The 9012-nt window shown below is 47.7% G+C and overlaps 1 pseudogene; it reads right to left on the bottom strand.

The window, feature by feature from the left end:
• Positions 1 to 245: 245 nt before the first annotated feature.
• Positions 246 to 1497, bottom strand: LOC117720869 (BTB/POZ domain-containing protein KCTD18-like; annotated as a pseudogene).
• Positions 1498 to 9012: the final 7515 nt, after the last annotated feature.

Genomic DNA, 9012 nt, shown 5'->3' with positions numbered 1-9012 from the left:
AGTCTCCCTCCTCTACTCCCATGGTGGAGTAACAGTGTTGGAATCAGCTGTAAGCTTTGGGACAAACAGGCTGTTTTAAGCCTACGTTATCCATCAGACTGGTCTTTCCTGTTCTCTTTTTTTTTTTTTTTTTTTTTTTTTTTTTTTTTTGGTTTTTCAAGACAGGGTTTCTCTGTATAGCCTTGGCTGTCCTGGAACTCACTCGGTAGACCAGGCTGGCCTCGAACTCAGAAATCTGCCTGCCTCTACCTCCCAAGTGCTGGGATTAAAGGCGTGCGCCACCACCGCCCGGCGTCTTTCCTGTTCTCATTCTGCACACCCAAAGTGCTAGAAGCTTCTGGCGAGGGCTACTGAGGGTGGGACAACCTGGCTCCCTGCTGAGTGGTGGGCAGGGAAGGCCCCACACACAGTGGAGTTCTCTTCAGCTTGATCACTCTGTGAGAGACTTCCTTTCAGAGAGGAGCACCTTGGTGGGAGGTGGCTGTGTGGCTTGGTTTTCAGTGCTCTGGGCATCAGAGGAAGCAGGAGCATGTCCAGATGCCCCTGTGGCCATAGAGCACTCGCTGCCTTTCCACAGCTGCCTCTTTGAGAGCAGTGTACCACCGTAGCCTGAGAGGAGGTCTGGGCAGCACTGGCAGGTGACACCCTTACTGAAGCAGAGTTCTTGAGTTTAATTTGGGTACTTGTGGAAGGGCCCAAAAATCTAGCTGGCTTAAGACCAGTCTTAAAGTTCACATCTTCATCTTCTTCACCAAGGGCTATCAGCCATCTCTTTCAAATCGGGGCCATATGACACAGGCTTCCATAAAAATGCCGCTCATCTGAAGTCTAGAAGAGGCACACGCCAGTAGCTTACACCTTGACTCCCCAAACATCTAAGGCATCCACCATTTTCTTCAACTTGGCTCATGAGTAATAGCTCCAACTGTACTGAACAGTATTCTCTGCCTCTCTTTTGAAAATGCTTTTACTATGAGTTCTTCCTCCCAGCTGCTTATTGGTGGCATCTGTCCCACCAGTTTCTGTGGCATAGACACCAATATTTCTATTCTCACAGCTTGCACCAGATGTGTTAGAATAGTGAAGAACCCAAACTGTTGGTTTATTGCAAACTAAGCCGTAGGAATCACAGATGTCTGTTGAAGCCTTAAAGAATATGTCTCCATCTCACTGGCCAAGTAGTCAGACAGGCTTTATGGGTAAGAGATGCCAAAGTAGTCAGTCTTTTCCTGCAGGGTGGCTTGAGTCTGCTCGTGGGGCAGGGGAGATTATGAACCACCCCATGGAGGTAGTCCCAATGTATTTGAATGGATGTTTATCATGGTCAATAATACATGCGCCGGATTTATCTGTTTATAGAGGGAAATGACCACTAAACATAGATGCCCGCATAGAGGCTTTAAAGCAGCACAAAGACTCTTGCTGGGCTGTGTAAAAGCAGCCGCCCAGGTCAGGCCATACATAGATGTCTAGCACTTCTGCTTCGTGGCCTGCCATCATTCTCTCCGACACCAAAATTTTGCCTTAAAGCATTCAGAAATTTGAAATAATCACAGTCCCAGACCTTATCGGCTACCAGCTGGGGACGGCAGCCAAGGCCAGCCCCTGTGATGGCACTTCTCAGATGTGCCCACTGAGGCCTCTGTTGTGTGAAGGCAGGGCTCCTACACAGCCATCTGCATCAAGCCTTCCAACCGTCAAGGATGTCTGCTGTGTCAGACACAGCAGAGTCTGACTCAGAAAGTCTGAGAGGTCGGATGGGAGCACCATCTCTATTTTGAGAAACACAGCTCAGCAGAACAAAACCCTGAATAGTGGAGATCACCAGGATCTTCCTGGACCAGGGGACTCTAGTTGGGTCCACATAGAAGCCTGGGGCACCCGTGTCAACAGCTGTGGCCTCCCTCAGGTTGACCCCCAGGCTTTAGGGCCTGCCAGCTACCCAGTACCTGTTTCCTCCACGCCAGCGGACATAGCAGTGACTGCTTACCTGACCTGCAGCCGTCGGGCCCTTTCTTAGCTGATTTTTAATCCCATTAAATTGACAAGCAAGTTTGACCATCACACCTGCCCACCCCAACATCTGAGGTCAGTACTAGTGAGTACACATCTGTACAGAGAACCATTAGCTCCTGAACCCCCCATCTAAACCACCCAGAACAGATCCTGGCAGGATCTACCTTGGACCATGATGCCAGTGCGCTATGGCATAGGGGCAGAAGATGGCATTTACAGGCACTCTCATTCCCAAAGAAGAGATAATAGAAGAAATCAAAGAGAAATCTATCAGCAAGTCTGAGATCCTGCCAGGCAAATTTAATTAGGGACTGAGGTTTTGGGTAAGAACTCTATAGCTTGGTACCCTGTCTTGTAGACCACAAAGGTCCCATTGGACACCAGGCCACCCTCAAGTCCCCTTTCTCTCTCTGGAATCCTAGCAGCTCTTGAGTCTATCAGTCCATTCCTCACCTGGAAAGTACAGAGATCCCCACTTTATTTCCCTTTGTCTAAGTTGCCTTTCTATTGCCGTGGTAACATGTCACCATCAGGGTAACTTATAGAAGAGGTTATTTGGGATTGTATCCCAGAGAGATAAGTTCCCATCATGGAGGTGAGGAATGGAAGGAAACAGCAGGCATGGCTGTAGCCACAGGAAGCCGAGAGCTCACACAATAAGCAGAAAGAACCATTGGAAATGGCCCAAGTCTTTACACTGTATAAACTTATCTTTAGTGACTCTTTCTCTCAACGAGGCCATGCCTCCCACGCCTCCCTATAGAACATCACTGACTGGGGACCAAGTGTTCAAATCTGTGAGCCTGGGAGAGCAGGAGGAAGCATTTCTCACTCAAAACATCACACCTTCACCCCTCCTACCGTGAATGGCTCTGGAATCAAGTGGATTTCTCTCATGCCTGCCACAGGAACTCACATCACAAAGGAGAAGCATTCTTGGGTCATTCCCTAATGCCTCTTCTCTGTTCCAGACTGCTTCTGAGAAGGCTGACCAGCTCCGTACATTGCATGCAGACAATTGATCAGGCTGTCTCTGCATGACATACTTCTTTAACAAAAGAAATCATCGACCAGCATCTTTTGCAATCTTGATAGGCTGTGTTTGGCTTAGTGATGGCTTTCTCAACGGTCTCTTTCACCTCTTGCAAGCAGAAAGAGAAAACAAGCCACATCTGTAATACCTGGCTTGGAAATACCCTCAGCTAAATATCCACATTAACCACTTACACGATCTGCTGTTTGACCTCCTTGGCACCAGGTCCATCTTCATATAACACGATTGCCTGCCCTCTGGTTTCTAATAACTACCATTTCTTTCTCAGACCTCTTTGAAAGAATCCTTGATACCCACATATCCATCAACAATCTATTCTGGGCTATGTGGTCTTTTCTGTGATGTATCTCAGTGTGTTTCCATGCCTGATTGCCTAAATCCAAGACTCGGACGTGTGGTTAAGTACCATCTTAGCTGCATCGCATGCCCATGTGTTCCAGGACCATCCAAGCAGCCCTCTGCTCCCAGATATCAAAGTCTCCATTTGTTTTCCGTGATCCCTGAACAAGTGACCCCAGCGTAGCACTTTGTATCTTTTGATATTTTCTCCTTAATCCTGATGACAGAAGTCTGAAATTGAGGGTTAGCAGGGTCCCTTCTGCTGGAGAGCACAGGGTCATTCCATGTGATTGACATTCCCTGACTTGTGATGAATGACTGCAATTTGCCTCCTCGGGCACACAGTATGCTCTCCCACATGTCTGTCTGTTGATCTGTATGTCCATCTGTCCATCAGTGCTCTCTGTAAAAGTTCTTATTATGGCATGTGGAGACCACACAGATAAAAGAGGGACCTCTCTGCACCTTAAGATGGTTAATTTTGTCTGCAAAGACTGTTCCTCACAGGAATGTCATTTGTTCTTTGCTAGATAAGGTGACAGTCACAAATCACATATATTGGGAAGTGTGCAACCCGTAATGATGGACCAGAGCAGAAAGAACTCACTATAGCTCAGCAGAGGTTCTGTCTGTCCTCTGGTACATCAGCACCATATCCCAGGGTTCTGTTTTTTGCGTGGTTCCAGTAGATTGTGTTATGAGGCAAGTTCTCTAAAGGATACAAGGAGATGATGGGTGAAAGAGGAAGAAACTGTAGTACTCTGTAGCTCATATCTATGGTTGCCAACTCCCCCTGAAGCCTACACACATGGCCACTAACCTGTTTGCCCACTCCTGTGGTTCATACCTGTGGCTGTTGACCTGATACGTGGTCATCAGCCTGCTCACTTCCCTGTAGCTCACAAATGCATTCATCATGCTCAGACAGGGTTGCTGACCTACCCACTTACTTGGCCTGTAGTTTTGTACACATACACACAGTCCTATCAACTCAGCTCTGCTGCTGCGGCAGATCAGAGCTAAAGGTTTGTTTGTCTAGCTTCCCTGGCCCCTGGCCAAGAATGTGCATCTAGATCTGTCACAAGGAGCCCTCCCTTCCACAGAAACTCCATCCCCAATAGAAGTGGACACATGCCCCAGTCTATCTTCATGAGCCTCCAATTCATGTGTATGGGCTGGCCTATGATCCTGGTTTCCTAACCACCTGTGTGTGGACTTACTTCAGAGTCCCACAACAGATGAGGACATAGATTCAGAGAAACTGCCTAACTGGTGCCTAGACCATGTAAGTCAACTCTGTACCACCTACCCCACGTCAAAACCATGTGTGTGACTTATGTGGGCAGTATATATATACTTATGGTATGTGAAGAATGGTGTGAGTGTATATATTTGTGTATATGGTATTCATAATGCAATATGCTCATGCACACAGTGTGCTTACATGCATGTATATTTTGTATAGGAATAAAAAGAGTATATCCATTATGCACAGTGTATTTGTAGCAGATACAAAGTGTGCATGTCTGTACATATAGTGTATACTCATATACATACACAATGTATACATAGCATGTGTATGTATACAAACAGTGTGCGTAGGTGCAGGCACCTATTCCCTGTTTTTAACTGTTTCCCCATTCCTCCCTGCCTTGTTTTTGTTGTGCTGACCTTCTGCCTTTTCTCAGCTGATGCCCATCTGTAGAGCTGTCTGGACCCCTTCTCCACAGAACTTCCAACTTGAGGGTTAGTATCCATACTTGATCATGTCTCCCTGTCCCTTGCTGCAGGCTTCTTGGCAACCTTGCATGAGTTTCAGATCAGTTTTCAGAACATCTTGCTGTGATACCCAAGGCTCTTAGGACCTAGAGAACAGAAACTAGTTCAAGCTTGTTCCCTGGCCCTCCCATAACAAGCAAGGCAGGTTTCTGTATTAAATGCTTTGAACAGGCTCACCCCTTAAAGGCCCCGAGAGCCCCCACCCACTCTCCATGATGAAGTCCTCAGAAGCTCAGCCCTGATTTTGCAAGTGTATAGCTAAGCTAGGCCATATTGTGCTCTCTTTGTTGTCTCTTTTCCCAGATTTTCAAAGTTACCCAAGACTGAAGCCACTGCCTTGCTTCTCCACTGCCCTGTGCTGGCTGTGCTCAGGTTGGTTTCACGAGCCAGTTGGACAGAATGATGCACACCGCACTAGGGACTAATACAGAAGGTTCAGAGGAGGACTGGACAGAAGATGGGTATGGGAGCATAGTGCTGGTCAGTAACTAAAATAAAGAACCACATGAGAAATACCGTGGGCAGAGAATGTTTATTGAAGGAAGTTTGTATCAAAGGCACAGTGTGCTCACCCAGACCCAGAAATCAGAAAGGTCAGAAACACAGAGGCGGTCATGTGAAGATGGGCCTGGCTGGACCAATGCTTGATGGAAAGGAGTTCACAGCTCCCTGGGACCCCAGGTTGTGATCTCCATAGTCTGCCACATACCTGTGGACATGATGTAACCTCCAGGTGAGGCCAGGTGCAAGGAGGTCAGAGTCTTGGAGACTGGAGAGAAGGAAGTGGATGAAGATCTGATCCACTGAGTGTGGATCAGAGGAGTGAGGAGTAATGAGTGAGCTTCCAGCAAGAGGAGTTCTTCTCTGCCCCAGGACACACCCCTCAGTCTGGAGATGCAGTTTCAAGACCAAAGAATGAAGGCCCAGGGTTAAACCTCAGAGCTCAGGGCTGCTGCTCCTGTGCCTGTCTGAAGAGATCTAGTCTGCAGGATTAGTAAACCTCAGATCTTGCACTGGCAGCACACAGGGGCACAGCAGCTGGACTGACAGCAAGAAGACCCACAACCTGAAGAGCAACAAGGCTTGCAGCAGCTGGACTGACAGCAACAAGGCTTGCAGCAGCTGGACTGACAGCAGCAGGGCTTGCAGCAGCTGGACTGGCAGCAGGAAGACCCGCAGCCTGAGGAGCAGCAGGGCTTACAGCAGCTGGACTGACAGCAGCAGGGCTTGCAGCAGCTGGACTGGCAGCAACATGACCCACAACTTGAAGAGCAGCAAGGCTTACAACAGCTAGACTGGCAGCAGCAGGGCTTGCAGCAGCTGGATTGACAGCAGCTGGATTTACAGCCCCCACAGGAGCCACAGCTCCCACAGGAGCCACAGCCTCCCTTGCAGCCCCCACAGGAGCCACAGCCTCCCTTGCACCCCCCACAGGAGCCACAGCCTCCCTTGCAGCCCCCACAGGAGCCACAGCCTCCCTTGCAGCCCCCACAGCTGGAGCAGGAACAGGTGGGCACACAGCAGCACACAGGCTTGCAGCAGCACACAGGCTTGCAGCAGCACACAGGCTTGCAGCAGCAGCTGGAGCCACAGCCTCCACAGCTGGAGCCACAGCCCCCACAGCTGGAGCCACAGCCCCCACAGCTGGAGCCACAGCCTCCTGAACAGCCACAGCAGGTCATGGTTCTGGTGTTTGGTTGAGGATGGAGGAGGTCAGAGGAGCAGGTGGAGACGAAGTGTGCAGGTGTGCAGTCTCCTGAGTCTGGGGTCTTTATATTTCTGCCCTAGGTGACTGATTGGTCCGAGGTCTCTTCCTTATGTCTATTTTTATACTCTCCACAGGGACATTGCCGTGATTTAAAATAACACAAACATTGCTATAACTTGTGACATACTTCCTACACATACTGTTTTCTTCCCTAGGCCTTCAGTGCTCTGATTTGGGGTTCTGGCATGACCATGGTGCATTGCTATGTGGCATAAATGAATTCTCTGCAGTTTGCAGCCCCTGGGGAGAATCTCTACAGGTGGAAAGACACCATTCAAAGTTCTTCTATGGTCACTCTCCATCCATTTTCTTTACCTTTGAAGTTCAGATTACCTGTCAGGAAATTGCTCACACTGTTCAATAGCACCTTTCATAAGAGGGTAAGTGTTCATCCAACCTGCTTATTAAGGTACTACAGGTCTTTCATGCTGGGTCTCACACTACCTCTTCATAATCTTGTGCTTCTTTAAAAATCACATTTTCTAGACACTACTAGCTTATATGCTTTGTATAAAATAGTTTATTTGTATTCCCTTATACAGGGGATAACGGTCCTCACAGAAGTCACAGGTTGCCAAATGAAAAGGCCACTGCCAGCTGTAGAATTCTCCTTTTTGAGCTCTTAGTCCAAGGTGTCTGAAGACACTCCACCTAATAGCAAAGGATGTAGTGGGTTGGTCTGCTGGTCCTTGTACTGTAATGCTAAATATTGGCCCCTAAGGCCTGACTACCCCCAGGAAGGAGGGCATGTACAATAGGACCTTACTCCTTAATTTAAAACTATTGGTTAAATAAAGATGCTGACAGCCAATAGTTGGGAAGAAGAGTCATAGGTGGGGTTTGGGGTTCCAGGCCTGGGAGTCTGAGGAGACCATCAAAGGAAGCAAGGAAGATAGAGAGAGGAGAAGACATCATGGGGTAAGAACCTTAAAATAATCACCATGCATATCGGCTAACTGGAGTTAAGAGCAGCCCTGTCAAACCATGGCAAATCACATAGTGGGGTTATTGGTAGGGAGACAGTCATAACAGCATAGAGGATAGATATCTGCCCAGCTCTAGTGTCAATTAAGGCTTATTACAAATATAAAGGGTGTGTGTGTGTATGTGTGTGTGTGTGTGTGTGTGTGTGTGTGTGTGTTTTATTTAGGAACTGAATATCAAAGGTGGAGTAGAAGCCCCAGATTAAGGTTAAATATTTCTATAACACAAGTGTAAGCTATGCCAATGTCTTGGTTGCTCACAAGAATTTGATGATTAAGACCCTGTTCCTGAAGACACCACATACAGTGTTAGTATAATACAGAGAAATCAAGCTGCTGCTGACCTAGAGGCTTCCTCCTTGATAGTTAAGTCTCTTAGTATTGGAAATTCAGACACCCCTAGTGCAGTAAAATGACAGGAAGGATCCAAAGTCAGAAGAATATGATGAACCAGAAGTGCACAAAGTAAAACAACCCTCTGTGGAGCATGGGGCAAAGTTAACAAGGAGCTCTGAGGATGGGAGAGTGAGGTTATGTAAAGCTCTGGCCACCAGGAAACATCTTAGGAAGTGCAGATGCTTGGGAGATCAAGCAGCCATATGTATCCCAGACCCAGGGCAACAGTAAGGGTGTTGCCATCATGGTATCAGAGCCATTTTGGCTGTGACCACATGAGTGTTACCATATCTTAGCTACCTCTGTGTGTGAGCACAGCCATAACTGGGGCATATGTCCCCAGATGGCTGAGAGTCTACCCATTCTGAGTCAAATGTTTCCATGTACTCCCAGGCAAAGTGAAAGAAGACAGGAAGGCAGTGGGGAGTGAAGGAGGGAGGGAGCAAGGGAAGGAGGAGAAGAAGGAAGAAAGGTGGGAGGGGAAAATTGGCTGTTGAGACATGCATTCTTTCAGATGCCCCCAGAATTAGTAGAATAATTTAAGAGATCAAAAATGTAAGTTTACCTTTTAACTAGCAGCTCTCTGTTGTCAACGAGTGTCAGAATCTGGCAGGTATCTGACAAGATTGCCAGGTTCTTGTGTACTGCAATAAGAAGTTGAATGAACATCTGCTGTG

The sequence above is a fragment of the Arvicanthis niloticus genome, chromosome 1, assembly GCF_011762505.2.
Source record: "Arvicanthis niloticus isolate mArvNil1 chromosome 1, mArvNil1.pat.X, whole genome shotgun sequence".
Taxonomy (NCBI): Eukaryota; Metazoa; Chordata; class Mammalia; order Rodentia; family Muridae; genus Arvicanthis; species Arvicanthis niloticus.
This window is presented reverse-complemented; position numbering and strand designations above follow the sequence as displayed.